Source organism: Anopheles coluzzii, chromosome 2, assembly GCF_943734685.1.
Source record: "Anopheles coluzzii chromosome 2, AcolN3, whole genome shotgun sequence".
Taxonomy (NCBI): Eukaryota; Metazoa; Arthropoda; class Insecta; order Diptera; family Culicidae; genus Anopheles; species Anopheles coluzzii.
In genome coordinates, this window is record NC_064670.1 from 90,715,687 (window position 1) to 90,740,452 (window position 24,766).

General features: G+C 46.3%; 49 non-coding genes across 49 annotated transcripts; all 49 read right to left on the minus strand.

Annotated features, from left to right (window-relative positions):
- Nucleotides 1-303: 303 nt before the first annotated feature.
- LOC125907066 (5S ribosomal RNA) lies at nucleotides 304-422 on the minus strand. The gene has a single exon (XR_007452398.1). It is a non-coding gene; the product is annotated as a 5S ribosomal RNA (ribosomal RNA).
- Nucleotides 423-802: 380 nt separating this feature from the next.
- LOC125907067 (5S ribosomal RNA) lies at nucleotides 803-921 on the minus strand. Its single transcript, XR_007452399.1, has one exon. It is a non-coding gene; the product is annotated as a 5S ribosomal RNA (ribosomal RNA).
- Nucleotides 922-1,301: 380 nt separating this feature from the next.
- Nucleotides 1,302-1,420, minus strand: LOC125907068 (5S ribosomal RNA). The gene has a single exon (XR_007452400.1). It is a non-coding gene; the product is annotated as a 5S ribosomal RNA (ribosomal RNA).
- Nucleotides 1,421-1,800: 380 nt separating this feature from the next.
- LOC125907069 (5S ribosomal RNA) lies at nucleotides 1,801-1,919 on the minus strand. Its single transcript, XR_007452401.1, has one exon. It is a non-coding gene; the product is annotated as a 5S ribosomal RNA (ribosomal RNA).
- Nucleotides 1,920-2,301: 382 nt separating this feature from the next.
- Nucleotides 2,302-2,420, minus strand: LOC125907070 (5S ribosomal RNA). Its single transcript, XR_007452402.1, has one exon. It is a non-coding gene; the product is annotated as a 5S ribosomal RNA (ribosomal RNA).
- A 382-nt stretch (nucleotides 2,421-2,802) lies between these two features.
- Nucleotides 2,803-2,921, minus strand: LOC125907071 (5S ribosomal RNA). The gene has a single exon (XR_007452403.1). It is a non-coding gene; the product is annotated as a 5S ribosomal RNA (ribosomal RNA).
- Nucleotides 2,922-3,303: 382 nt separating this feature from the next.
- LOC125907072 (5S ribosomal RNA) lies at nucleotides 3,304-3,422 on the minus strand. Its single transcript, XR_007452404.1, has one exon. It is a non-coding gene; the product is annotated as a 5S ribosomal RNA (ribosomal RNA).
- Nucleotides 3,423-3,804: 382 nt separating this feature from the next.
- LOC125907073 (5S ribosomal RNA) lies at nucleotides 3,805-3,923 on the minus strand. Its single transcript, XR_007452405.1, has one exon. It is a non-coding gene; the product is annotated as a 5S ribosomal RNA (ribosomal RNA).
- A 380-nt stretch (nucleotides 3,924-4,303) lies between these two features.
- Nucleotides 4,304-4,422, minus strand: LOC125907074 (5S ribosomal RNA). Its single transcript, XR_007452406.1, has one exon. It is a non-coding gene; the product is annotated as a 5S ribosomal RNA (ribosomal RNA).
- Nucleotides 4,423-4,802: 380 nt separating this feature from the next.
- LOC125907075 (5S ribosomal RNA) lies at nucleotides 4,803-4,921 on the minus strand. The gene has a single exon (XR_007452407.1). It is a non-coding gene; the product is annotated as a 5S ribosomal RNA (ribosomal RNA).
- A 380-nt stretch (nucleotides 4,922-5,301) lies between these two features.
- LOC125907076 (5S ribosomal RNA) lies at nucleotides 5,302-5,420 on the minus strand. Its single transcript, XR_007452408.1, has one exon. It is a non-coding gene; the product is annotated as a 5S ribosomal RNA (ribosomal RNA).
- Nucleotides 5,421-5,802: 382 nt separating this feature from the next.
- LOC125907077 (5S ribosomal RNA) lies at nucleotides 5,803-5,921 on the minus strand. Its single transcript, XR_007452409.1, has one exon. It is a non-coding gene; the product is annotated as a 5S ribosomal RNA (ribosomal RNA).
- A 382-nt stretch (nucleotides 5,922-6,303) lies between these two features.
- On the minus strand, nucleotides 6,304-6,422 carry LOC125907078 (5S ribosomal RNA). Its single transcript, XR_007452410.1, has one exon. It is a non-coding gene; the product is annotated as a 5S ribosomal RNA (ribosomal RNA).
- Nucleotides 6,423-6,802: 380 nt separating this feature from the next.
- Nucleotides 6,803-6,921, minus strand: LOC125907079 (5S ribosomal RNA). The gene has a single exon (XR_007452411.1). It is a non-coding gene; the product is annotated as a 5S ribosomal RNA (ribosomal RNA).
- Nucleotides 6,922-7,301: 380 nt separating this feature from the next.
- On the minus strand, nucleotides 7,302-7,420 carry LOC125907080 (5S ribosomal RNA). The gene has a single exon (XR_007452412.1). It is a non-coding gene; the product is annotated as a 5S ribosomal RNA (ribosomal RNA).
- Nucleotides 7,421-7,800: 380 nt separating this feature from the next.
- LOC125907081 (5S ribosomal RNA) lies at nucleotides 7,801-7,919 on the minus strand. Its single transcript, XR_007452413.1, has one exon. It is a non-coding gene; the product is annotated as a 5S ribosomal RNA (ribosomal RNA).
- Nucleotides 7,920-8,301: 382 nt separating this feature from the next.
- Nucleotides 8,302-8,420, minus strand: LOC125907082 (5S ribosomal RNA). Its single transcript, XR_007452414.1, has one exon. It is a non-coding gene; the product is annotated as a 5S ribosomal RNA (ribosomal RNA).
- Nucleotides 8,421-8,802: 382 nt separating this feature from the next.
- On the minus strand, nucleotides 8,803-8,921 carry LOC125907083 (5S ribosomal RNA). Its single transcript, XR_007452415.1, has one exon. It is a non-coding gene; the product is annotated as a 5S ribosomal RNA (ribosomal RNA).
- A 382-nt stretch (nucleotides 8,922-9,303) lies between these two features.
- On the minus strand, nucleotides 9,304-9,422 carry LOC125907084 (5S ribosomal RNA). The gene has a single exon (XR_007452416.1). It is a non-coding gene; the product is annotated as a 5S ribosomal RNA (ribosomal RNA).
- Nucleotides 9,423-9,802: 380 nt separating this feature from the next.
- LOC125907085 (5S ribosomal RNA) lies at nucleotides 9,803-9,921 on the minus strand. Its single transcript, XR_007452417.1, has one exon. It is a non-coding gene; the product is annotated as a 5S ribosomal RNA (ribosomal RNA).
- A 380-nt stretch (nucleotides 9,922-10,301) lies between these two features.
- On the minus strand, nucleotides 10,302-10,420 carry LOC125907086 (5S ribosomal RNA). The gene has a single exon (XR_007452418.1). It is a non-coding gene; the product is annotated as a 5S ribosomal RNA (ribosomal RNA).
- Nucleotides 10,421-10,800: 380 nt separating this feature from the next.
- On the minus strand, nucleotides 10,801-10,919 carry LOC125907087 (5S ribosomal RNA). The gene has a single exon (XR_007452419.1). It is a non-coding gene; the product is annotated as a 5S ribosomal RNA (ribosomal RNA).
- A 380-nt stretch (nucleotides 10,920-11,299) lies between these two features.
- On the minus strand, nucleotides 11,300-11,418 carry LOC125907088 (5S ribosomal RNA). The gene has a single exon (XR_007452420.1). It is a non-coding gene; the product is annotated as a 5S ribosomal RNA (ribosomal RNA).
- A 382-nt stretch (nucleotides 11,419-11,800) lies between these two features.
- LOC125907089 (5S ribosomal RNA) lies at nucleotides 11,801-11,919 on the minus strand. Its single transcript, XR_007452421.1, has one exon. It is a non-coding gene; the product is annotated as a 5S ribosomal RNA (ribosomal RNA).
- A 380-nt stretch (nucleotides 11,920-12,299) lies between these two features.
- Nucleotides 12,300-12,418, minus strand: LOC125907090 (5S ribosomal RNA). The gene has a single exon (XR_007452422.1). It is a non-coding gene; the product is annotated as a 5S ribosomal RNA (ribosomal RNA).
- Nucleotides 12,419-12,798: 380 nt separating this feature from the next.
- Nucleotides 12,799-12,917, minus strand: LOC125907091 (5S ribosomal RNA). The gene has a single exon (XR_007452423.1). It is a non-coding gene; the product is annotated as a 5S ribosomal RNA (ribosomal RNA).
- Nucleotides 12,918-13,297: 380 nt separating this feature from the next.
- Nucleotides 13,298-13,416, minus strand: LOC125907092 (5S ribosomal RNA). The gene has a single exon (XR_007452424.1). It is a non-coding gene; the product is annotated as a 5S ribosomal RNA (ribosomal RNA).
- A 380-nt stretch (nucleotides 13,417-13,796) lies between these two features.
- Nucleotides 13,797-13,915, minus strand: LOC125907093 (5S ribosomal RNA). Its single transcript, XR_007452425.1, has one exon. It is a non-coding gene; the product is annotated as a 5S ribosomal RNA (ribosomal RNA).
- A 382-nt stretch (nucleotides 13,916-14,297) lies between these two features.
- On the minus strand, nucleotides 14,298-14,416 carry LOC125907094 (5S ribosomal RNA). Its single transcript, XR_007452426.1, has one exon. It is a non-coding gene; the product is annotated as a 5S ribosomal RNA (ribosomal RNA).
- Nucleotides 14,417-14,796: 380 nt separating this feature from the next.
- LOC125907095 (5S ribosomal RNA) lies at nucleotides 14,797-14,915 on the minus strand. The gene has a single exon (XR_007452427.1). It is a non-coding gene; the product is annotated as a 5S ribosomal RNA (ribosomal RNA).
- A 382-nt stretch (nucleotides 14,916-15,297) lies between these two features.
- Nucleotides 15,298-15,416, minus strand: LOC125907096 (5S ribosomal RNA). Its single transcript, XR_007452428.1, has one exon. It is a non-coding gene; the product is annotated as a 5S ribosomal RNA (ribosomal RNA).
- A 381-nt stretch (nucleotides 15,417-15,797) lies between these two features.
- Nucleotides 15,798-15,916, minus strand: LOC125907097 (5S ribosomal RNA). The gene has a single exon (XR_007452429.1). It is a non-coding gene; the product is annotated as a 5S ribosomal RNA (ribosomal RNA).
- A 382-nt stretch (nucleotides 15,917-16,298) lies between these two features.
- On the minus strand, nucleotides 16,299-16,417 carry LOC125907098 (5S ribosomal RNA). The gene has a single exon (XR_007452430.1). It is a non-coding gene; the product is annotated as a 5S ribosomal RNA (ribosomal RNA).
- A 382-nt stretch (nucleotides 16,418-16,799) lies between these two features.
- Nucleotides 16,800-16,918, minus strand: LOC125907099 (5S ribosomal RNA). Its single transcript, XR_007452431.1, has one exon. It is a non-coding gene; the product is annotated as a 5S ribosomal RNA (ribosomal RNA).
- Nucleotides 16,919-17,298: 380 nt separating this feature from the next.
- On the minus strand, nucleotides 17,299-17,417 carry LOC125907100 (5S ribosomal RNA). The gene has a single exon (XR_007452432.1). It is a non-coding gene; the product is annotated as a 5S ribosomal RNA (ribosomal RNA).
- Nucleotides 17,418-17,797: 380 nt separating this feature from the next.
- Nucleotides 17,798-17,916, minus strand: LOC125907101 (5S ribosomal RNA). The gene has a single exon (XR_007452433.1). It is a non-coding gene; the product is annotated as a 5S ribosomal RNA (ribosomal RNA).
- A 380-nt stretch (nucleotides 17,917-18,296) lies between these two features.
- LOC125907102 (5S ribosomal RNA) lies at nucleotides 18,297-18,415 on the minus strand. The gene has a single exon (XR_007452434.1). It is a non-coding gene; the product is annotated as a 5S ribosomal RNA (ribosomal RNA).
- Nucleotides 18,416-18,796: 381 nt separating this feature from the next.
- On the minus strand, nucleotides 18,797-18,915 carry LOC125907103 (5S ribosomal RNA). Its single transcript, XR_007452435.1, has one exon. It is a non-coding gene; the product is annotated as a 5S ribosomal RNA (ribosomal RNA).
- A 380-nt stretch (nucleotides 18,916-19,295) lies between these two features.
- On the minus strand, nucleotides 19,296-19,414 carry LOC125907104 (5S ribosomal RNA). Its single transcript, XR_007452436.1, has one exon. It is a non-coding gene; the product is annotated as a 5S ribosomal RNA (ribosomal RNA).
- A 381-nt stretch (nucleotides 19,415-19,795) lies between these two features.
- On the minus strand, nucleotides 19,796-19,914 carry LOC125907105 (5S ribosomal RNA). The gene has a single exon (XR_007452437.1). It is a non-coding gene; the product is annotated as a 5S ribosomal RNA (ribosomal RNA).
- A 380-nt stretch (nucleotides 19,915-20,294) lies between these two features.
- Nucleotides 20,295-20,413, minus strand: LOC125907159 (5S ribosomal RNA). The gene has a single exon (XR_007452491.1). It is a non-coding gene; the product is annotated as a 5S ribosomal RNA (ribosomal RNA).
- A 380-nt stretch (nucleotides 20,414-20,793) lies between these two features.
- On the minus strand, nucleotides 20,794-20,912 carry LOC125907106 (5S ribosomal RNA). The gene has a single exon (XR_007452438.1). It is a non-coding gene; the product is annotated as a 5S ribosomal RNA (ribosomal RNA).
- A 382-nt stretch (nucleotides 20,913-21,294) lies between these two features.
- Nucleotides 21,295-21,413, minus strand: LOC125907107 (5S ribosomal RNA). Its single transcript, XR_007452439.1, has one exon. It is a non-coding gene; the product is annotated as a 5S ribosomal RNA (ribosomal RNA).
- Nucleotides 21,414-21,793: 380 nt separating this feature from the next.
- Nucleotides 21,794-21,912, minus strand: LOC125907108 (5S ribosomal RNA). The gene has a single exon (XR_007452440.1). It is a non-coding gene; the product is annotated as a 5S ribosomal RNA (ribosomal RNA).
- A 382-nt stretch (nucleotides 21,913-22,294) lies between these two features.
- On the minus strand, nucleotides 22,295-22,413 carry LOC125907109 (5S ribosomal RNA). The gene has a single exon (XR_007452441.1). It is a non-coding gene; the product is annotated as a 5S ribosomal RNA (ribosomal RNA).
- Nucleotides 22,414-22,794: 381 nt separating this feature from the next.
- LOC125907110 (5S ribosomal RNA) lies at nucleotides 22,795-22,913 on the minus strand. Its single transcript, XR_007452442.1, has one exon. It is a non-coding gene; the product is annotated as a 5S ribosomal RNA (ribosomal RNA).
- A 382-nt stretch (nucleotides 22,914-23,295) lies between these two features.
- On the minus strand, nucleotides 23,296-23,414 carry LOC125907111 (5S ribosomal RNA). The gene has a single exon (XR_007452443.1). It is a non-coding gene; the product is annotated as a 5S ribosomal RNA (ribosomal RNA).
- Nucleotides 23,415-23,796: 382 nt separating this feature from the next.
- LOC125907112 (5S ribosomal RNA) lies at nucleotides 23,797-23,915 on the minus strand. The gene has a single exon (XR_007452444.1). It is a non-coding gene; the product is annotated as a 5S ribosomal RNA (ribosomal RNA).
- Nucleotides 23,916-24,295: 380 nt separating this feature from the next.
- Nucleotides 24,296-24,414, minus strand: LOC125907113 (5S ribosomal RNA). The gene has a single exon (XR_007452445.1). It is a non-coding gene; the product is annotated as a 5S ribosomal RNA (ribosomal RNA).
- Nucleotides 24,415-24,766: the final 352 nt, after the last annotated feature.

Sequence of the window (24,766 nt, forward strand, 5' to 3'; positions counted from 1 at the left end):
TTTTCTGCAGCCTCCACAGGTCACAGGGCTCAAGCTACAATGCTTTTCACACAATAAAACACATTTTCAACAGTGGTTGTTTGAGAAAAAGTATGTTCGACCACAGTTCCCCCACTCCAACATATGCTACGAAGAGCTATAAATAGAACAACATCGCCCTTCGAGGGAAGCGTTAGAAGAAGGAAAGAATTCATCCTAAAGGAACTTTTTCACAGCGTACTGGGATGACCACAAGGACGATGGATACATTCCTTGCCACCAAACACATCCCCGATGAGGCTGAGAAAAGCAAAAAGGTGAAGATGCCAACGACACATGGTTTTCCCAAGTGGTCACCCACCTAAGTACTAGCCATGCCCGATGTTGCTTAACTTCGGTGATCGGACGAGAACCGGTGTTTTCAACATGGTATGGTCGTTGACAACCATGCCCGCCGCTAACACGCAACATAAACCAACGTCACACCGCCGTCTAACGTTCAAATCTAGTGTGGAATTCATCTTTTCTGCAGCCTCCACAGGTCACAGGGCTCAAGTTACAATGCTTTTCACACAACAAAACACATTTTCAATAGTGGTTGTTTGAGAAAAAGTATGTTCGACCACAGTACCCCCACTCCAACATATGCTACGAAGGGCTATAAATAGAACAACATCGCCCTTCGAGGGAAGCGTTAGAAGGGGAACAATTCATCCAAAAGGAACTTTTTCACAGCGTACTGGGATGACCACAAGGACGATGGATACATTCCATGCGACCAAACACATCCCCGATGAGGCTGAGAAAAGCAAAAAGGTGAAGATGCCAACGACACATGGTTTTCCCAAGTGGTCACCCACCTAAGTACTAGCCATGCCCGATGTTGCTTAACTTCGGTGATCGGACGAGAACCGGTGTTTTCAACATGGTATGGTCGTTGACAACCATGCCCGCCGCTAACACGCAACATAAACCAACGTCACACCGCCGTCTAACGTTCAAATCTAGTGTGGAATTCATCTTTTCTGCAGTCTCCACAAGTCACAGGGCTCAAGCTACAATGCTTTTTACACAATAAAACACATTTTCAATAGTGGTTGTTTGAGAAAAAGTATGTTCGACCACAGTTCCCCCACTCCAACATATGCTACGAAGGGCTATAAATAGAACAACATCGCCCTTCGAGGGAAGCGTTAGAAGGGGAACAATTCATCCAAAAGGAACTTTTTCACAGCGTACTGGGATGACCACAAGGACGATGGATACATTCCATGCGACCAAACACATCCCCGATGAGGCTGAGAAAAGCAAAAAGGTGAAGATGCCAACGACACATGGTTTTCCCAAGTGGTCACCCACCTAAGTACTAGCCATGCCCGATGTTGCTTAACTTCGGTGATCGGACGAGAACCGGTGTTTTCAACATGGTATGGTCGTTGACAACCATGCCCGCCGCTAACACGCAACATAAACCAACGTCACACCGCCGTCTAACGTTCAAATCTAGTGTGGAATTCATCTTTTCTGCAGTCTCCACAAGTCACAGGGCTCAAGCTACAATGCTTTTTACACAATAAAACACATTTTCAATAGTGGTTGTTTGAGAAAAAGTATGTTCGACCACAGTTCCCCCACTCCAACATATGCTACGAAGGGCTATAAATAGAACAACATCGCCCTTCGAGGGAAGCGTTAGAAGGAGGAACAATTCATCCAAAAGGAACTTTTCACAGCGTACTGGGATGACCACAAGGACGATGGATACATTCCATGCGACCAAACACATCCCCGATGAGGCTGAGAAAAGCAAAAAGGTGAAGATGCCAACGACACATGGTTTTCCCAAGTGGTCACCCACCTAAGTACTAGCCATGCCCGATGTTGCTTAACTTCGGTGATCGGACGAGAACCGGTGTTTTCAACATGGTATGGTCGTTGACAACCATGCCCGCCGCTAACACGCAACATAAACCAACGTCACACCGCCGTCTAACGTTCAAATCTAGTGTGGAATTCATCTTTTCTGCAGTCTCCACAAGTCACAGGGCTCAAGCTACAATGCTTTTTACACAATAAAACACATTTTCAATAGTGGTTGTTTGAGAAAAAGTATGTTCGACCACAGTACCCCCACTCCAACATATGCTACGAAGGGCTATAAATAGAACAACATCGCCCTTCGAGCGAAGCGTTAGAAGAAGGAAAGAATTCATCAAAAAGGAACTTTTTCACAGCGTACTGGGATGACCACAAGGACGATGGATACATTCCATGCGACCAAACACATCCCCGATGAGGCTGAGAAAAGCAAAAAGGTGAAGATGCCAACGACACATGGTTTTCCCAAGTGGTCACCCACCTAAGTACTAGCCATGCCCGATGTTGCTTAACTTCGGTGATCGGACGAGAACCGGTGTTTTCAACATGGTATGGTCGTTGACAACCATGCCCGCCGCTAACACGCAACATAAACCAACGTCACACCGCCGTCTAACGTTCAAATCTAGTGTGGAATTCATCTTTTCTGCAGCCTCCACAGGTCACAGGGCTCAAGCTACAATGCTTTTCACACAATAAAACACATTTTCAATAGTGGTTGTTTGAGAAAAAGTATGTTCGACCACAGTTCCCCCACTCCAACATATGCTACGAAGAGCTATAAATAGAACAACATCGCCCTTCGAGGGAAGCGTTAGAAGAAGGAAAGAATTCATCCAAAAAGAACTTTTTCACAGCGTACTGGGATGACCACAAGGACGATGGATACATTCCTTGCCACCAAACACATCCCCGATGAGGCTGAGAAAAGCAAAAAGGTGAAGATGCCAACGACACATGGTTTTCCCAAGTGGTCACCCACCTAAGTACTAGCCATGCCCGATGTTGCTTAACTTCGGTGATCGGACGAGAACCGGTGTTTTCAACATGGTATGGTCGTTGACAACCATGCCCGCCGCTAACACGCAACATAAACCAACGTCACACCGCCGTCTAACGTTCAAATCTAGTGTGGAATTCATCTTTTCTGCAGTCTCCACAAGTCACAGGACACAAGCTACCATGGTTTTCACACAATAAAACACATTTTCAATAGTGGTTGTTTGAGAAAAAGTATGTTCGACCACAGTTCCCCCACTCCAACATATGCTACGAAGAGCTATAAATAGAACAACATCGCCCTTCGAGGGAAGCGTTAGAAGAAGGAAAGAATTCATCCAAAAAGAACTTTTTCACAGCGTACTGGGATGACCACAAGGACGATGGATACATTCCTTGCCACCAAACACATCCCCGATGAGGCTGAGAAAAGCAAAAAGGTGAAGATGCCAACGACACATGGTTTTCCCAAGTGGTCACCCACCTAAGTACTAGCCATGCCCGATGTTGCTTAACTTCGGTGATCGGACGAGAACCGGTGTTTTCAACATGGTATGGTCGTTGACAACCATGCCCGCCGCTAACACGCAACATAAACCAACGTCACACCGCCGTCTAACGTTCAAATCTAGTGTGGAATTCATCTTTTCTGCAGCCTCCACAGGTCACAGGGCTCAAGTTACAATGCTTTTCACACAACAAAACACATTTTCAATAGTGGTTGTTTGAGAAAAAGTATGTTCGACCACAGTACCCCCACTCCAACATATGCTACGAAGGGCTATAAATAGAACAACATCGCCCTTCGAGCGAAGCGTTAGAAGAAGGAAAGAATTCATCAAAAAGGAACTTTTTCACAGCGTACTGGGATGACCACAAGGACGATGGATACATTCCATGCGACCAAACACATCCCCGATGAGGCTGAGAAAAGCAAAAAGGTGAAGATGCCAACGACACATGGTTTTCCCAAGTGGTCACCCACCTAAGTACTAGCCATGCCCGATGTTGCTTAACTTCGGTGATCGGACGAGAACCGGTGTTTTCAACATGGTATGGTCGTTGACAACCATGCCCGCCGCTAACACGCAACATAAACCAACGTCACACCGCCGTCTAACGTTCAAATCTAGTGTGGAATTCATCTTTTCTGCAGCCTCCACAGGTCACAGGGCTCAAGCTACAATGCTTTTCACACAATAAAACACATTTTCAATAGTGGTTGTTTGAGAAAAAGTATGTTCGACCACAGTACCCCCACTCCAACATATGCTACGAAGGGCTATAAATAGAACAACATCGCCCTTCGAGGGAAGCGTTAGAAGGGGAACAATTCATCCAAAAGGAACTTTTTCACAGCGTACTGGGATGACCACAAGGACGATGGATACATTCCATGCGACCAAACACATCCCCGATGAGGCTGAGAAAAGCAAAAAGGTGAAGATGCCAACGACACATGGTTTTCCCAAGTGGTCACCCACCTAAGTACTAGCCATGCCCGATGTTGCTTAACTTCGGTGATCGGACGAGAACCGGTGTTTTCAACATGGTATGGTCGTTGACAACCATGCCCGCCGCTAACACGCAACATAAACCAACGTCACACCGCCGTCTAACGTTCAAATCTAGTGTGGAATTCATCTTTTCTGCAGCCTCCACAAGTCACAGAGCACAAGTTAAAATGATTTTCACACAACAAAACACATTTTCAATAGTGGTTATTTGAGAAAAAGTATGTTCGACCACAGTTCCCCCACTCCAACATATGCTACGAAGGGCTATAAATAGAACAACATCGCCCTTCGAGGCGAGCGTTAGAAGGGGAACAATTCATCCAAAAGGAACTTTTTCACAGCGTACTGGGATGACCACAAGGACGATGGATACATTCCATGCGACCAAACACATCCCCGATGAGGCTGAGAAAAGCAAAAAGGTGAAGATGCCAACGACACATGGTTTTCCCAAGTGGTCACCCACCTAAGTACTAGCCATGCCCGATGTTGCTTAACTTCGGTGATCGGACGAGAACCGGTGTTTTCAACATGGTATGGTCGTTGACAACCATGCCCGCCGCTAACACGCAACATAAACCAACGTCACACCGCCGTCTAACGTTCAAATCTAATGTGGAATGCATCTTTTCTGCAGCCTCCACAAGTCACAGAGCTCAAGGTACAGTGCTTTTTACACACTAAAACACACCTTCAAGAGTGGTTGTTTGAGAAAAAGTATGTTCGACCACAGTTCCCCCACTCCAACATATGCGACGAAGGGCTATAAATAGAACAACATCGCCCTTCGAGGGAAGCGTTAGAAGGGGAACAATTCATCCAAAAGGAACTTTTTCACAGCGTGCTGGGATGACCACAAGGACGATGGATACATTCCATGCGACCAAACACATCCCCGATGAGGCTGAGAAAAGCAAAAAGGTGAAGATGCCAACGACACATGGTTTTCCCAAGTGGTCACCCACCTAAGTACTAGCCATGCCCGATGTTGCTTAACTTCGGTGATCGGACGAGAACCGGTGTTTTCAACATGGTATGGTCGTTGACAACCATGCCCGCCGCTAACACGCAACATAAACCAACGTCACACCGCCGTCTAACGTTCAAATCTAGTGTGGAATGCATCTTTTCTGCAGCCTCCACAGGTCACAGGGCTCAAGCTACAATGCTTTTCACACAATAAAACACATTTTCAACAGTGGTTGTTTGAGAAAAAGTATGTTCGACCACAGTTCCCCCACTCCAACATATGCTACGAAGAGCTATAAATAGAACAACATCGCCCTTCGAGGGAAGCGTTAGAAGAAGGAAAGAATTCATCCTAAAGGAACTTTTTCACAGCGTACTGGGATGACCACAAGGACGATGGATACATTCCATGCGACCAAACACATCCCCGATGAGGCTGAGAAAAGCAAAAAGGTGAAGATGCCAACGACACATGGTTTTCCCAAGTGGTCACCCACCTAAGTACTAGCCATGCCCGATGTTGCTTAACTTCGGTGATCGGACGAGAACCGGTGTTTTCAACATGGTATGGTCGTTGACAACCATGCCCGCCGCTAACACGCAACATAAACCAACGTCACACCGCCGTCTAACGTTCAAATCTAGTGTGGAATTCATCTTTTCTGCAGCCTCCACAAGTCACAGGGCTCAAGCTACAATGCTTTTCACACAATAAAACACATTTTCAACAGTGGTTGTTTGAGAAAAAGTATGTTCGACCACAGTTCCCCCACTCCAACATATGCTACGAAGAGCTATAAATAGAACAACATCGCCCTTCGAGGGAAGCGTTAGAAGAAGGAAAGAATTCATCCTAAAGGAACTTTTTCACAGCGTACTGGGATGACCACAAGGACGATGGATACATTCCTTGCCACCAAACACATCCCCGATGAGGCTGAGAAAAGCAAAAAGGTGAAGATGCCAACGACACATGGTTTTCCCAAGTGGTCACCCACCTAAGTACTAGCCATGCCCGATGTTGCTTAACTTCGGTGATCGGACGAGAACCGGTGTTTTCAACATGGTATGGTCGTTGACAACCATGCCCGCCGCTAACACGCAACATAAACCAACGTCACACCGCCGTCTAACGTTCAAATCTAGTGTGGAATTCATCTTTTCTGCAGCCTCCACAGGTCACAGGGCTCAAGTTACAATGCTTTTCACACAACAAAACACATTTTCAATAGTGGTTGTTTGAGAAAAAGTATGTTCGACCACAGTACCCCCACTCCAACATATGCTACGAAGGGCTATAAATAGAACAACATCGCCCTTCGAGGGAAGCGTTAGAAGGGGAACAATTCATCCAAAAGGAACTTTTTCACAGCGTACTGGGATGACCACAAGGACGATGGATACATTCCATGCGACCAAACACATCCCCGATGAGGCTGAGAAAAGCAAAAAGGTGAAGATGCCAACGACACATGGTTTTCCCAAGTGGTCACCCACCTAAGTACTAGCCATGCCCGATGTTGCTTAACTTCGGTGATCGGACGAGAACCGGTGTTTTCAACATGGTATGGTCGTTGACAACCATGCCCGCCGCTAACACGCAACATAAACCAACGTCACACCGCCGTCTAACGTTCAAATCTAGTGTGGAATTCATCTTTTCTGCAGTCTCCACAAGTCACAGGGCTCAAGCTACAATGCTTTTTACACAATAAAACACATTTTCAATAGTGGTTGTTTGAGAAAAAGTATGTTCGACCACAGTTCCCCCACTCCAACATATGCTACGAAGGGCTATAAATAGAACAACATCGCCCTTCGAGGGAAGCGTTAGAAGGGGAACAATTCATCCAAAAGGAACTTTTTCACAGCGTACTGGGATGACCACAAGGACGATGGATACATTCCATGCGACCAAACACATCCCCGATGAGGCTGAGAAAAGCAAAAAGGTGAAGATGCCAACGACACATGGTTTTCCCAAGTGGTCACCCACCTAAGTACTAGCCATGCCCGATGTTGCTTAACTTCGGTGATCGGACGAGAACCGGTGTTTTCAACATGGTATGGTCGTTGACAACCATGCCCGCCGCTAACACGCAACATAAACCAACGTCACACCGCCGTCTAACGTTCAAATCTAGTGTGGAATTCATCTTTTCTGCAGTCTCCACAAGTCACAGGGCTCAAGCTACAATGCTTTTTACACAATAAAACACATTTTCAATAGTGGTTGTTTGAGAAAAAGTATGTTCGACCACAGTTCCCCCACTCCAACATATGCTACGAAGGGCTATAAATAGAACAACATCGCCCTTCGAGGGAAGCGTTAGAAGGAGGAACAATTCATCCAAAAGGAACTTTTCACAGCGTACTGGGATGACCACAAGGACGATGGATACATTCCATGCGACCAAACACATCCCCGATGAGGCTGAGAAAAGCAAAAAGGTGAAGATGCCAACGACACATGGTTTTCCCAAGTGGTCACCCACCTAAGTACTAGCCATGCCCGATGTTGCTTAACTTCGGTGATCGGACGAGAACCGGTGTTTTCAACATGGTATGGTCGTTGACAACCATGCCCGCCGCTAACACGCAACATAAACCAACGTCACACCGCCGTCTAACGTTCAAATCTAGTGTGGAATTCATCTTTTCTGCAGTCTCCACAAGTCACAGGGCTCAAGCTACAATGCTTTTTACACAATAAAACACATTTTCAATAGTGGTTGTTTGAGAAAAAGTATGTTCGACCACAGTACCCCCACTCCAACATATGCTACGAAGGGCTATAAATAGAACAACATCGCCCTTCGAGCGAAGCGTTAGAAGAAGGAAAGAATTCATCAAAAAGGAACTTTTTCACAGCGTACTGGGATGACCACAAGGACGATGGATACATTCCATGCGACCAAACACATCCCCGATGAGGCTGAGAAAAGCAAAAAGGTGAAGATGCCAACGACACATGGTTTTCCCAAGTGGTCACCCACCTAAGTACTAGCCATGCCCGATGTTGCTTAACTTCGGTGATCGGACGAGAACCGGTGTTTTCAACATGGTATGGTCGTTGACAACCATGCCCGCCGCTAACACGCAACATAAACCAACGTCACACCGCCGTCTAACGTTCAAATCTAGTGTGGAATTCATCTTTTCTGCAGCCTCCACAGGTCACAGGGCTCAAGCTACAATGCTTTTCACACAATAAAACACATTTTCAATAGTGGTTGTTTGAGAAAAAGTATGTTCGACCACAGTTCCCCCACTCCAACATATGCTACGAAGAGCTATAAATAGAACAACATCGCCCTTCGAGGGAAGCGTTAGAAGAAGGAAAGAATTCATCCAAAAAGAACTTTTTCACAGCGTACTGGGATGACCACAAGGACGATGGATACATTCCTTGCCACCAAACACATCCCCGATGAGGCTGAGAAAAGCAAAAAGGTGAAGATGCCAACGACACATGGTTTTCCCAAGTGGTCACCCACCTAAGTACTAGCCATGCCCGATGTTGCTTAACTTCGGTGATCGGACGAGAACCGGTGTTTTCAACATGGTATGGTCGTTGACAACCATGCCCGCCGCTAACACGCAACATAAACCAACGTCACACCGCCGTCTAACGTTCAAATCTAGTGTGGAATTCATCTTTTCTGCAGCCTCCACAGGTCACAGGGCTCAAGTTACAATGCTTTTCACACAACAAAACACATTTTCAATAGTGGTTGTTTGAGAAAAAGTATGTTCGACCACAGTTCCCCCACTCCAACATATGCTACGAAGGGCTATAAATAGAACAACATCGCCCTTCGAGCGAAGCGTTAGAAGAAGGAAAGAATTCATCAAAAAGGAACTTTTTCACAGCGTACTGGGATGACCACAAGGACGATGGATACATTCCATGCGACCAAACACATCCCCGATGAGGCTGAGAAAAGCAAAAAGGTGAAGATGCCAACGACACATGGTTTTCCCAAGTGGTCACCCACCTAAGTACTAGCCATGCCCGATGTTGCTTAACTTCGGTGATCGGACGAGAACCGGTGTTTTCAACATGGTATGGTCGTTGACAACCATGCCCGCCGCTAACACGCAACATAAACCAACGTCACACCGCCGTCTAACGTTCAAATCTAGTGTGGAATTCATCTTTTCTGCAGCCTCCACAGGTCACAGGGCTCAAGCTACAATGCTTTTCACACAATAAAACACATTTTCAATAGTGGTTGTTTGAGAAAAAGTATGTTCGACCACAGTACCCCCACTCCAACATATGCTACGAAGGGCTATAAATAGAACAACATCGCCCTTCGAGGGAAGCGTTAGAAGGGGAACAATTCATCCAAAAGGAACTTTTTCACAGCGTACTGGGATGACCACAAGGACGATGGATACATTCCATGCGACCAAACACATCCCCGATGAGGCTGAGAAAAGCAAAAAGGTGAAGATGCCAACGACACATGGTTTTCCCAAGTGGTCACCCACCTAAGTACTAGCCATGCCCGATGTTGCTTAACTTCGGTGATCGGACGAGAACCGGTGTTTTCAACATGGTATGGTCGTTGACAACCATGCCCGCCGCTAACACGCAACATAAACCAACGTCACACCGCCGTCTAACGTTCAAATCTAGTGTGGAATTCATCTTTTCTGCAGCCTCCACAAGTCACAGAGCACAAGTTAAAATGATTTTCACACAACAAAACACATTTTCAATAGTGGTTATTTGAGAAAAAGTATGTTCGACCACAGTTCCCCCACTCCAACATATGCTACGAAGGGCTATAAATAGAACAACATCGCCCTTCGAGGCGAGCGTTAGAAGGGGAACAATTCATCCAAAAGGAACTTTTTCACAGCGTACTGGGATGACCACAAGGACGATGGATACATTCCATGCGACCAAACACATCCCCGATGAGGCTGAGAAAAGCAAAAAGGTGAAGATGCCAACGACACATGGTTTTCCCAAGTGGTCACCCACCTAAGTACTAGCCATGCCCGATGTTGCTTAACTTCGGTGATCGGACGAGAACCGGTGTTTTCAACATGGTATGGTCGTTGACAACCATGCCCGCCGCTAACACGCAACATAAACCAACGTCACACCGCCGTCTAACGTTCAAATCTAATGTGGAATGCATCTTTTCTGCAGCCTCCACAAGTCACAGAGCTCAAGGTACAGTGCTTTTTACACACTAAAACACACCTTCAAGAGTGGTTGTTTGAGAAAAAGTATGTTCGACCACAGTTCCCCCACTCCAACATATGCGACGAAGGGCTATAAATAGAACAACATCGCCCTTCGAGGGAAGCGTTAGAAGGGGAACAATTCATCCAAAAGGAACTTTTTCACAGCGTGCTGGGATGACCACAAGGACGATGGATACATTCCATGCGACCAAACACATCCCCGATGAGGCTGAGAAAAGCAAAAAGGTGAAGATGCCAACGACACATGGTTTTCCCAAGTGGTCACCCACCTAAGTACTAGCCATGCCCGATGTTGCTTAACTTCGGTGATCGGACGAGAACCGGTGTTTTCAACATGGTATGGTCGTTGACAACCATGCCCGCCGCTAACACGCAACATAAACCAACGTCACACCGCCGTCTAACGTTCAAATCTAGTGTGGAATTCATCTTTTCTGCAGCCTCCACAGGTCACAGGGCTCAAGCTACAGTGCTTTTTACACAATAAATTGCATCTTCAAAAGTGGTTGTTTGAGAAAAAGTATGTTCGACCACAGTTCCCCCACTCCAACATATGCGACGAAGGGCTATAAATAGAACAACATCGCCCTTCGAGGGAAGCGTTAGAAGGGGAACAATTCATCCAAAAGGAACTTTTTCACAGCGTCCTGGGGTGACCACAAGGACGATGGATACATTCCATGCGACCAAACACATCCCCGATGAGGCTGAGAAAAGCAAAAAGGTGAAGATGCCAACGACACATGGTTTTCCCAAGTGGTCACCCACCTAAGTACTAGCCATGCCCGATGTTGCTTAACTTCGGTGATCGGACGAGAACCGGTGTTTTCAACATGGTATGGTCGTTGACAACCATGCCCGCCGCTAACACGCAACATAAACCAACGTCACACCGCCGTCTAACGTTCAAATCTAATGTGGAATGCATCTTTTCTGCAGCCTCCACAAGTCACAGAGCTCAAGGTACAGTGCTTTTTACACACTAAAACACACCTTCAAGAGTGGTTGTTTGAGAAAAAGTATGTTCGACCACAGTTCCCCCACTCCAACATATGCTACGAAGGGCTATAAATAGAACAACATCGCCCTTCGAGGGAAGCGTTAGAAGAAGGAAAGAATTCATCCAAAAGGAACTTTTTCACAGCGTACTGGGATGACCACAAGGACGATGGATACATTCCATGCGACCAAACACATCCCCGATGAGGCTGAGAAAAGCAAAAAGGTGAAGATGCCAACGACACATGGTTTTCCCAAGTGGTCACCCACCTAAGTACTAGCCATGCCCGATGTTGCTTAACTTCGGTGATCGGACGAGAACCGGTGTTTTCAACATGGTATGGTCGTTGACAACCATGCCCGCCGCTAACACGCAACATAAACCAACGTCACACCGCCGTCTAACGTTCAAATCTAGTGTGGAATTCATCTTTTCTGCAGCCTCCACAGGTCACAGGGCTCAAGCTACAGTGCTTTTTACACAATAAATTGCATCTTCAAGAGTGGTTGTTTGAGAAAAAGTATGTTCGACCACAGTTCCCCCACTCCAACATATGCGACGAAGGGCTATAAATAGAACAACATCGCCCTTCGAGGGAAGCGTTAGAAGGGGAACAATTCATCCAAAAGGAACTTTTTCACAGCGTCCTGGGGTGACCACAAGGACGATGGATACATTCCATGCGACCAAACACATCCCCGATGAGGCTGAGAAAAGCAAAAAGGTGAAGATGCCAACGACACATGGTTTTCCCAAGTGGTCACCCACCTAAGTACTAGCCATGCCCGATGTTGCTTAACTTCGGTGATCGGACGAGAACCGGTGTTTTCAACATGGTATGGTCGTTGACAACCATGCCCGCCGCTAACACGCAACATAAACCAACGTCACACCGCCGTCTAACGTTCAAATCTAGTGTGGAATTCATCTTTTCTGCAGCCTCCACAGGTCACAGGGCTCAAGCTACAATGGTTTTCAAACAATAAATTGCATCTTCTTGAGTGGTTGTTTGAGAAAAAGTATGTTTGAACACAGTACCCCCACTCCACCATATGCTACGAAGGGCTATAAATAGAACAACATCGCCCTTCGAGGGAAGCGTTAGAAGGGGAACAATTCATCCAAAAGGAACTTTTTCACAGCGTACTGGGATGACCACAAGGACGATGGATACATTCCATGCGACCAAACACATCCCCGATGAGGCTGAGAAAAGCAAAAAGGTGAAGATGCCAACGACACATGGTTTTCCCAAGTGGTCACCCACCTAAGTACTAGCCATGCCCGATGTTGCTTAACTTCGGTGATCGGACGAGAACCGGTGTTTTCAACATGGTATGGTCGTTGACAACCATGCCCGCCGCTAACACGCAACATAAACCAACGTCACACCGCCGTCTAACGTTCAAATCTAGTGTGGAATTCATCTTTTCTGCAGCCTCCACAAGTCACAGAGCTCAAGGTACAGTGCTTTTTACACAGTAAATTGCATCTTCTTGAGTGGTTGTTTGAGAAAAAGTATGTTCGACCACAGTTCCCCCACTCCAACGTATGCTACGAAGGGCTATAAATAGAACAACATCGCCCTTCGAGGGAAGCGTTAGAAGGGGAACAATTCATCCAAAAGGAACTTTTTCACAGCGTACTGGGATGACCACAAGGACGATGGATACATTCCATGCGACCAAACACATCCCCGATGAGGCTGAGAAAAGCAAAAAGGAGAAGATGCCAACGACACATGGTTTTCCCAAGTGGTCACCCACCTAAGTACTAGCCATGCCCGATGTTGCTTAACTTCGGTGATCGGACGAGAACCGGTGTTTTCAACATGGTATGGTCGTTGACAACCATGCCCGCCGCTAACACGCAACATAAACCAACGTCACACCGCCGTCTAACGTTCAAATCTAGTGTGGAATTCATCTTTTCTGCAGCCTCCACAGGTCACAGGGCTCAAGCTACAATGGTTTTCAAACAATAAATTGCATCTTCTTGAGTGGTTGTTTGAGAAAAAGTATGTTTGAACACAGTACCCCCACTCCACCATATGCTACGAAGGGCTATAAATAGAACAACATCGCCCTTCGAGGGAAGCGTTAGAAGGGGAACAATTCATCCAAAAGGAACTTTTTCACAGCGTACTGGGATGACCACAAGGACGATGGATACATTCCATGCGACCAAACACATCCCCGATGAGGCTGAGAAAAGCAAAAAGGTGAAGATGCCAACGACACATGGTTTTCCCAAGTGGTCACCCACCTAAGTACTAGCCATGCCCGATGTTGCTTAACTTCGGTGATCGGACGAGAACCGGTGTTTTCAACATGGTATGGTCGTTGACAACCATGCCCGCCGCTAACACGCAACATAAACCAACGTCACACCGCCGTCTAACGTTCAAATCTAGTGTGGAATTCATCTTTTCTGCAGTCTCCACAAGTCACAGGACACAAGCTACCATGGTTTTCACACAAATAAATCCATTTTCAATAGTGGTTGTTTGAGAAAAAGTATGTTTGACCACAGTACCCCCACTCCAACATATGCTACGAAGGGCTATAAATAGAACAACATCGCCCTTCGAGGGAAGCGTTAGAAGAAGGAAAGAATTCATCCAAAAAGAACTTTTTCATAGCGTACTGGGATGACCAAAAGGACGATGGATACATTCCATGCGACCAAACACATCCCCGATGAGGCTGAGAAAAGCAAAAAGGTGAAGATGCCAACGACACATGGTTTTCCCAAGTGGTCACCCACCTAAGTACTAGCCATGCCCGATGTTGCTTAACTTCGGTGATCGGACGAGAACCGGTGTTTTCAACATGGTATGGTCGTTGACAACCATGCCCGCCGCTAACACGCAACATAAACCAACGTCACACCGCCGTCTAACGTTCAAATCTAGTGTGGAATTCATCTTTTCTGCAGCCTCCACAGGTCACAGGGCTCAAGCTACAGTGCTTTTTACACAATAAATTGCATCTTCAAGAGTGGTTGTTTGAGAAAAAGTATGTTTGACCACAGTACCCCCACTCCAACATATGCTACGAAGGGCTATAAATAGAACAACATCGCCCTTCGAGGGAAGCGTTAGAAGGGGAACAATTCATCCAAAAGGAACTTTTTCACAGCGTACTGGGATGACCACAAGGACGATGGATACATTCCATGCGACCAAACACATCCCCGATGAGGCTGAGAAAAGCAAAAAGGTGAAGATGCCAACGACACATGGTTTTCCCAAGTGGTCACCCACCTAAGTACTAGCCATGCCCGATGTTGCTTAACTTCGGTGATCGGACGAGAACCGGTGTTTTCAACATGGTATGGTCGTTGACAACCATGCCCGCCGCTAACACGCAACATAAACCAACGTCACACCGCCGTCTAACGTTCAAATCTAGTGTGGAATTCATCTTTTCTGCAGTCTCCACAAGTCACAGGACACAAGCTACCATGGTTTTCACACAAATAAATCCATTTTCAATAGTGGTTGTTTGAGAAAAAGTATGTTTGACCACAGTACCCCCACTCCAACATATGCTACGAAGGGCTATAAATAGAACAACATCGCCCTTCGAGGGAAGCGTTAGAAGAAGGAAAGAATTCATCCAAAAAGAACTTTTTCATAGCGTACTGGGATGACCAAAAGGACGATGGATACATTCCATGCGACCAAACACATCCCCGATGAGGCTGAGAAAAGCAAAAAGGTGAAGATGCCAACGACACATGGTTTTCCCAAGTGGTCACCCACCTAAGTACTAGCCATGCCCGATGTTGCTTAACTTCGGTGATCGGACGAGAACCGGTGTTTTCAACATGGTATGGTCGTTGACAACCATGCCCGCCGCTAACACGCAACATAAACCAACGTCACACCGCCGTCTAACGTTCAAATCTAGTGTGGAATTCATCTTTTCTGCAGTCTCCACAAGTCACAGGACACAAGCTACCATGGTTTTCACACAAATAAATCCATTTTCAATAGTGGTTGTTTGAGAAAAAGTATGTTTGACCACAGTACCCCCACTCCAACATATGCTACGAAGGGCTATAAATAGAACAACATCGCCCTTCGAGGGAAGCGTTAGAAGGAGGAACAATTCATCCAAAAGGAACTTTTTCACAGCGTACTGGGATGACCACAAGGACGATGGATACATTCCATGCGACCAAACACATCCCCGATGAGGCTGAGAAAAGCAAAAAGGTGAAGATGCCAACGACACATGGTTTTCCCAAGTGGTCACCCACCTAAGTACTAGCCATGCCCGATGTTGCTTAACTTCGGTGATCGGACGAGAACCGGTGTTTTCAACATGGTATGGTCGTTGACAACCATGCCCGCCGCTAACACGCAACATAAACCAACGTCACACCGCCGTCTAACGTTCAAATCTAGTGTGGAATTCATCTTTTCTGCAGTCTCCACAAGTCACAGGACACAAGCTACCATGGTTTTCACACAAATAAATCCATTTTCAATAGTGGTTGTTTGAGAAAAAGTATGTTTGACCACAGTACCCCCACTCCAACATATGCTACGAAGGGCTATAAATAGAACAACATCGCCCTTCGAGGGAAGCGTTAGAAGAAGGAAAGAATTCATCCAAAAAGAACTTTTTCATAGCGTACTGGGATGACCAAAAGGACGATGGATACATTCCATGCGACCAAACACATCCCCGATGAGGCTGAGAAAAGCAAAAAGGTGAAGATGCCAACGACACATGGTTTTCCCAAGTGGTCACCCACCTAAGTACTAGCCATGCCCGATGTTGCTTAACTTCGGTGATCGGACGAGAACCGGTGTTTTCAACATGGTATGGTCGTTGACAACCATGCCCGCCGCTAACACGCAACATAAACCAACGTCACACCGCCGTCTAACGTTCAAATCTAGTGTGGAATTCATCTTTTCTGCAGCCTCCACAGGTCACAGGGCTCAAGCTACAGTGCTTTTTACACAATAAATTGCATCTTCAAGAGTGGTTGTTTGAGAAAAAGTATGTTCGACCACAGTTCCCCCACTCCAACATATGCGACGAAGGGCTATAAATAGAACAACATCGCCCTTCGAGGGAAGCGTTAGAAGAAGGAAAGAATTTATCCAAAAAGAACTTTTTCATAGCGTACTGGGATGACCACAAGGACGATGGATACATTCCATGCGACCAAACACATCCCCGATGAGGCTGAGAAAAGCAAAAAGGTGAAGATGCCAACGACACATGGTTTTCCCAAGTGGTCACCCACCTAAGTACTAGCCATGCCCGATGTTGCTTAACTTCGGTGATCGGACGAGAACCGGTGTTTTCAACATGGTATGGTCGTTGACAACCATGCCCGCCGCTAACACGCAACATAAACCAACGTCACACCGCCGTCTAACGTTCAAATCTAGTGTGGAATTCATCTTTTCTGCAGCCTCCACAAGTCACAGAGCTCAAGGTACAGTGCTTTTTACACAGTAAATTGCATCTTCTTGAGTGGTTGTTTGAGAAAAAGTATGTTCGACCACAGTTCCCCCACTCCAACGTATGCTACGAAGGGCTATAAATAGAACAACATCGCCCTTCGAGGGAAGCGTTAGAAGGGGAACAATTCATCCAAAAGGAACTTTTTCACAGCGTACTGGGATGACCACAAGGACGATGGATACATTCCATGCGACCAAACACATCCCCGATGAGGCTGAGAAAAGCAAAAAGGAGAAGATGCCAACGACACATGGTTTTCCCAAGTGGTCACCCACCTAAGTACTAGCCATGCCCGATGTTGCTTAACTTCGGTGATCGGACGAGAACCGGTGTTTTCAACATGGTATGGTCGTTGACAACCATGCCCGCCGCTAACACGCAACATAAACCAACGTCACACCGCCGTCTAACGTTCAAATCTAGTGTGGAATTCATCTTTTCTGCAGCCTCCACAGGTCACAGGGCTCAAGCTACAATGGTTTTCAAACAATAAATTGCATCTTCTTGAGTGGTTGTTTGAGAAAAAGTATGTTTGAACACAGTACCCCCACTCCACCATATGCTACGAAGGGCTATAAATAGAACAACATCGCCCTTCGAGGGAAGCGTTAGAAGGGGAACAATTCATCCAAAAGGAACTTTTTCACAGCGTACTGGGATGACCACAAGGACGATGGATACATTCCATGCGACCAAACACATCCCCGATGAGGCTGAGAAAAGCAAAAAGGTGAAGATGCCAACGACACATGGTTTTCCCAAGTGGTCACCCACCTAAGTACTAGCCATGCCCGATGTTGCTTAACTTCGGTGATCGGACGAGAACCGGTGTTTTCAACATGGTATGGTCGTTGACAACCATGCCCGCCGCTAACACGCAACATAAACCAACGTCACACCGCCGTCTAACGTTCAAATCTAGTGTGGAATTCATCTTTTCTGCAGCCTCCACAGGTCACAGGGCTCAAGCTACAGTGCTTTTTACACAATAAATTGCATCTTCTTGAGTGGTTGTTTGAGAAAAAGTATGTTCGACCACAGTTCCCCCACTCCAACATATGCGACGAAGGGCTATAAATAGAACAACATCGCCCTTCGAGGGAAGCGTTAGAAGGGGAACAATTCATCCAAAAGGAACTTTTTCACAGCGTCCTGGGGTGACCACAAGGACGATGGATACATTCCATGCGACCAAACACATCCCCGATGAGGCTGAGAAAAGCAAAAAGGTGAAGATGCCAACGACACATGGTTTTCCCAAGTGGTCACCCACCTAAGTACTAGCCATGCCCGATGTTGCTTAACTTCGGTGATCGGACGAGAACCGGTGTTTTCAACATGGTATGGTCGTTGACAACCATGCCCGCCGCTAACACGCAACATAAACCAACGTCACACCGCCGTCTAACGTTCAAATCTAGTGTGGAATTCATCTTTTCTGCAGTCTCCACAAGTCACAGGACACAAGCTACCATGGTTTTCACACAAATAAATCCATTTTCAATAGTGGTTGTTTGAGAAAAAGTATGTTTGACCACAGTACCCCCACTCCAACATATGCTACGAAGGGCTATAAATAGAACAACATCGCCCTTCGAGCGAAGCGTTAGAAGGAGGAACAATTCATCCAAAAGGAACTTTTTCACAGCGTACTGGGATGACCACAAGGACGATGGATACATTCCATGCGACCAAACACATCCCCGATGAGGCTGAGAAAAGCAAAAAGGTGAAGATGCCAACGACACATGGTTTTCCCAAGTGGTCACCCACCTAAGTACTAGCCATGCCCGATGTTGCTTAACTTCGGTGATCGGACGAGAACCGGTGTTTTCAACATGGTATGGTCGTTGACAACCATGCCCGCCGCTAACACGCAACATAAACCAACGTCACACCGCCGTCTAACGTTCAAATCTAGTGTGGAATTCATCTTTTCTGCAGCCTCCACAGGTCACAGGGCTCAAGCTACAGTGCTTTTTACACAATAAATTGCATCTTCTTGAGTGGTTGTTTGAGAAAAAGTATGTTCGACCACAGTTCCCCCACTCCAACATATGCGACGAAGGGCTATAAATAGAACAACATCGCCCTTCGAGGGAAGCGTTAGAAGGGGAACAATTCATCCAAAAGGAACTTTTTCACAGCGTCCTGGGGTGACCACAAGGACGATGGATACATTCCATGCGACCAAACACATCCCCGATGAGGCTGAGAAAAGCAAAAAGGTGAAGATGCCAACGACACATGGTTTTCCCAAGTGGTCACCCACCTAAGTACTAGCCATGCCCGATGTTGCTTAACTTCGGTGATCGGACGAGAACCGGTGTTTTCAACATGGTATGGTCGTTGACAACCATGCCCGCCGCTAACACGCAACATAAACCAACGTCACACCGCCGTCTAACGTTCAAATCTAGTGTGGAATTCATCTTTTCTGCAGTCTCCACAAGTCACAGGACACAAGCTACCATGGTTTTCACACAAATAAATCCATTTTCAATAGTGGTTGTTTGAGAAAAAGTATGTTTGACCACAGTACCCCCACTCCAACATATGCTACGAAGGGCTATAAATAGAACAACATCGCCCTTCGAGCGAAGCGTTAGAAGGAGGAACAATTCATCCAAAAGGAACTTTTTCACAGCGTACTGGGATGACCACAAGGACGATGGATACATTCCATGCGACCAAACACATCCCCGATGAGGCTGAGAAAAGCAAAAAGGTGAAGATGCCAACGACACATGGTTTTCCCAAGTGGTCACCCACCTAAGTACTAGCCATGCCCGATGTTGCTTAACTTCGGTGATCGGACGAGAACCGGTGTTTTCAACATGGTATGGTCGTTGACAACCATGCCCGCCGCTAACACGCAACATAAACCAACGTCACACCGCCGTCTAACGTTCAAATCTAGTGTGGAATTCATCTTTTCTGCAGTCTCCACAAGTCACAGGACACAAGCTACCATGGTTTTCAAACAATAAATTGCATCTTCTTGAGTGGTTGTTTGAGAAAAAGTATGTTTGAACACAGTACCCCCACTCCACCATATGCTACGAAGGGCTATAAATAGAACAACATCGCCCTTCGAGGGAAGCGTTAGAAGGGGAACAATTCATCCAAAAGGAACTTTTTCACAGCGTACTGGGATGACCACAAGGACGATGGATACATTCCATGCGACCAAACACATCCCCGATGAGGCTGAGAAAAGCAAAAAGGTGAAGATGCCAACGACACATGGTTTTCCCAAGTGGTCACCCACCTAAGTACTAGCCATGCCCGATGTTGCTTAACTTCGGTGATCGGACGAGAACCGGTGTTTTCAACATGGTGTGGTCGTTGACAACCATGCCCGCCGCTAACACGCAACATAAACCAACGTCACACCGCCGTCTAACGTTCAAATCTAGTGTGGAATTCATCTTTTCTGCAGCCTCCACAGGTCACAGGGCTCAAGCTACAATGGTTTTCAAACAATAAATTGCATCTTCTTGAGTGGTTGTTTGAGAAAAAGTATGTTTGAACACAGTACCCCCACTCCACCATATGCTACGAAGGGCTATAAATAGAACAACATCGCCCTTCGAGGGAAGCGTTAGAAGGGGAACAATTCATCCAAAAGGAACTTTTTCACAGCGTACTGGGATGACCACAAGGACGATGGATACATTCCATGCGACCAAACACATCCCCGATGAGGCTGAGAAAAGCAAAAAGGTGAAGATGCCAACGACACATGGTTTTCCCAAGTGGTCACCCACCTAAGTACTAGCCATGCCCGATGTTGCTTAACTTCGGTGATCGGACGAGAACCGGTGTTTTCAACATGGTATGGTCGTTGACAACCATGCCCGCCGCTAACACGCAACATAAACCAACGTCACACCGCCGTCTAACGTTCAAATCTAGTGTGGAATTCATCTTTTCTGCAGTCTCCACAAGTCACAGGACACAAGCTACCATGGTTTTCACACAAATAAATCCATTTTCAATAGTGGTTGTTTGAGAAAAAGTATGTTTGACCACAGTACCCCCACTCCAACATATGCTACGAAGGGCTATAAATAGAACAACATCGCCCTTCGAGGGAAGCGTTAGAAGAAGGAAAGAATTCATCCAAAAAGAACTTTTTCATAGCGTACTGGGATGACCAAAAGGACGATGGATACATTCCATGCGACCAAACACATCCCCGATGAGGCTGAGAAAAGCAAAAAGGTGAAGATGCCAACGACACATGGTTTTCCCAAGTGGTCACCCACCTAAGTACTAGCCATGCCCGATGTTGCTTAACTTCGGTGATCGGACGAGAACCGGTGTTTTCAACATGGTATGGTCGTTGACAACCATGCCCGCCGCTAACACGCAACATAAACCAACGTCACACCGCCGTCTAACGTTCAAATCTAGTGTGGAATTCATCTTTTCTGCAGCCTCCACAGGTCACAGGGCTCAAGCTACAGTGCTTTTTACACAATAAATTGCATCTTCAAGAGTGGTTGTTTGAGAAAAAGTATGTTTGACCACAGTACCCCCACTCCAACATATGCTACGAAGGGCTATAAATAGAACAACATCGCCCTTCGAGGGAAGCGTTAGAAGGGGAACAATTCATCCAAAAGGAACTTTTTCACAGCGTACTGGGATGACCACAAGGACGATGGATACATTCCATGCGACCAAACACATCCCCGATGAGGCTGAGAAAAGCAAAAAGGTGAAGATGCCAACGACACATGGTTTTCCCAAGTGGTCACCCACCTAAGTACTAGCCATGCCCGATGTTGCTTAACTTCGGTGATCGGACGAGAACCGGTGTTTTCAACATGGTATGGTCGTTGACAACCATGCCCGCCGCTAACACGCAACATAAACCAACGTCACACCGCCGTCTAACGTTCAAATCTAGTGTGGAATTCATCTTTTCTGCAGTCTCCACAAGTCACAGGACACAAGCTACCATGGTTTTCACACAAATAAATCCATTTTCAATAGTGGTTGTTTGAGAAAAAGTATGTTTGACCACAGTACCCCCACTCCAACATATGCTACGAAGGGCTATAAATAGAACAACATCGCCCTTCGAGGGAAGCGTTAGAAGAAGGAAAGAATTCATCCAAAAAGAACTTTTTCATAGCGTACTGGGATGACCAAAAGGACGATGGATACATTCCATGCGACCAAACACATCCCCGATGAGGCTGAGAAAAGCAAAAAGGTGAAGATGCCAACGACACATGGTTTTCCCAAGTGGTCACCCACCTAAGTACTAGCCATGCCCGATGTTGCTTAACTTCGGTGATCGGACGAGAACCGGTGTTTTCAACATGGTATGGTCGTTGACAACCATGCCCGCCGCTAACACGCAACATAAACCAACGTCACACCGCCGTCTAACGTTCAAATCTAGTGTGGAATTCATCTTTTCTGCAGTCTCCACAAGTCACAGGACACAAGCTACCATGGTTTTCACACAAATAAATCCATTTTCAATAGTGGTTGTTTGAGAAAAAGTATGTTTGACCACAGTACCCCCACTCCAACATATGCTACGAAGGGCTATAAATAGAACAACATCGCCCTTCGAGGGAAGCGTTAGAAGGAGGAACAATTCATCCAAAAGGAACTTTTTCACAGCGTACTGGGATGACCACAAGGACGATGGATACATTCCATGCGACCAAACACATCCCCGATGAGGCTGAGAAAAGCAAAAAGGTGAAGATGCCAACGACACATGGTTTTCCCAAGTGGTCACCCACCTAAGTACTAGCCATGCCCGATGTTGCTTAACTTCGGTGATCGGACGAGAACCGGTGTTTTCAACATGGTATGGTCGTTGACAACCATGCCCGCCGCTAACACGCAACATAAACCAACGTCACACCGCCGTCTAACGTTCAAATCTAGTGTGGAATTCATCTTTTCTGCAGTCTCCACAAGTCACAGGACACAAGCTACCATGGTTTTCACACAAATAAATCCATTTTCAATAGTGGTTGTTTGAGAAAAAGTATGTTTGACCACAGTACCCCCACTCCAACATATGCTACGAAGGGCTATAAATAGAACAACATCGCCCTTCGAGGGAAGCGTTAGAAGAAGGAAAGAATTCATCCAAAAAGAACTTTTTCATAGCGTACTGGGATGACCAAAAGGACGATGGATACATTCCATGCGACCAAACACATCCCCGATGAGGCTGAGAAAAGCAAAAAGGTGAAGATGCCAACGACACATGGTTTTCCCAAGTGGTCACCCACCTAAGTACTAGCCATGCCCGATGTTGCTTAACTTCGGTGATCGGACGAGAACCGGTGTTTTCAACATGGTATGGTCGTTGACAACCATGCCCGCCGCTAACACGCAACATAAACCAACGTCACACCGCCGTCTAACGTTCAAATCTAGTGTGGAATTCATCTTTTCTGCAGCCTCCACAGGTCACAGGGCTCAAGCTACAGTGCTTTTTACACAATAAATTGCATCTTCAAGAGTGGTTGTTTGAGAAAAAGTATGTTCGACCACAGTTCCCCCACTCCAACATATGCGACGAAGGGCTATAAATAGAACAACATCGCCCTTCGAGGGAAGCGTTAGAAGAAGGAAAGAATTTATCCAAAAAGAACTTTTTCATAGCGTACTGGGATGACCACAAGGACGATGGATACATTCCATGCGACCAAACACATCCCCGATGAGGCTGAGAAAAGCAAAAAGGTGAAGATGCCAACGACACATGGTTTTCCCAAGTGGTCACCCACCTAAGTACTAGCCATGCCCGATGTTGCTTAACTTCGGTGATCGGACGAGAACCGGTGTTTTCAACATGGTATGGTCGTTGACAACCATGCCCGCCGCTAACACGCAACATAAACCAACGTCACACCGCCGTCTAACGTTCAAATCTAGTGTGGAATTCATCTTTTCTGCAGCCTCCACAAGTCACAGAGCTCAAGGTACAGTGCTTTTTACACAGTAAATTGCATCTTCTTGAGTGGTTGTTTGAGAAAAAGTATGTTCGACCACAGTTCCCCCACTCCAACGTATGCTACGAAGGGCTATAAATAGAACAACATCGCCCTTCGAGGGAAGCGTTAGAAGGGGAACAATTCATCCAAAAGGAACTTTTTCACAGCGTACTGGGATGACCACAAGGACGATGGATACATTCCATGCGACCAAACACATCCCCGATGAGGCTGAGAAAAGCAAAAAGGAGAAGATGCCAACGACACATGGTTTTCCCAAGTGGTCACCCACCTAAGTACTAGCCATGCCCGATGTTGCTTAACTTCGGTGATCGGACGAGAACCGGTGTTTTCAACATGGTATGGTCGTTGACAACCATGCCCGCCGCTAACACGCAACATAAACCAACGTCACACCGCCGTCTAACGTTCAAATCTAGTGTGGAATTCATCTTTTCTGCAGCCTCCACAGGTCACAGGGCTCAAGCTACAATGGTTTTCAAACAATAAATTGCATCTTCTTGAGTGGTTGTTTGAGAAAAAGTATGTTTGAACACAGTACCCCCACTCCACCATATGCTACGAAGGGCTATAAATAGAACAACATCGCCCTTCGAGGGAAGCGTTAGAAGGGGAACAATTCATCCAAAAGGAACTTTTTCACAGCGTACTGGGATGACCACAAGGACGATGGATACATTCCATGCGACCAAACACATCCCCGAT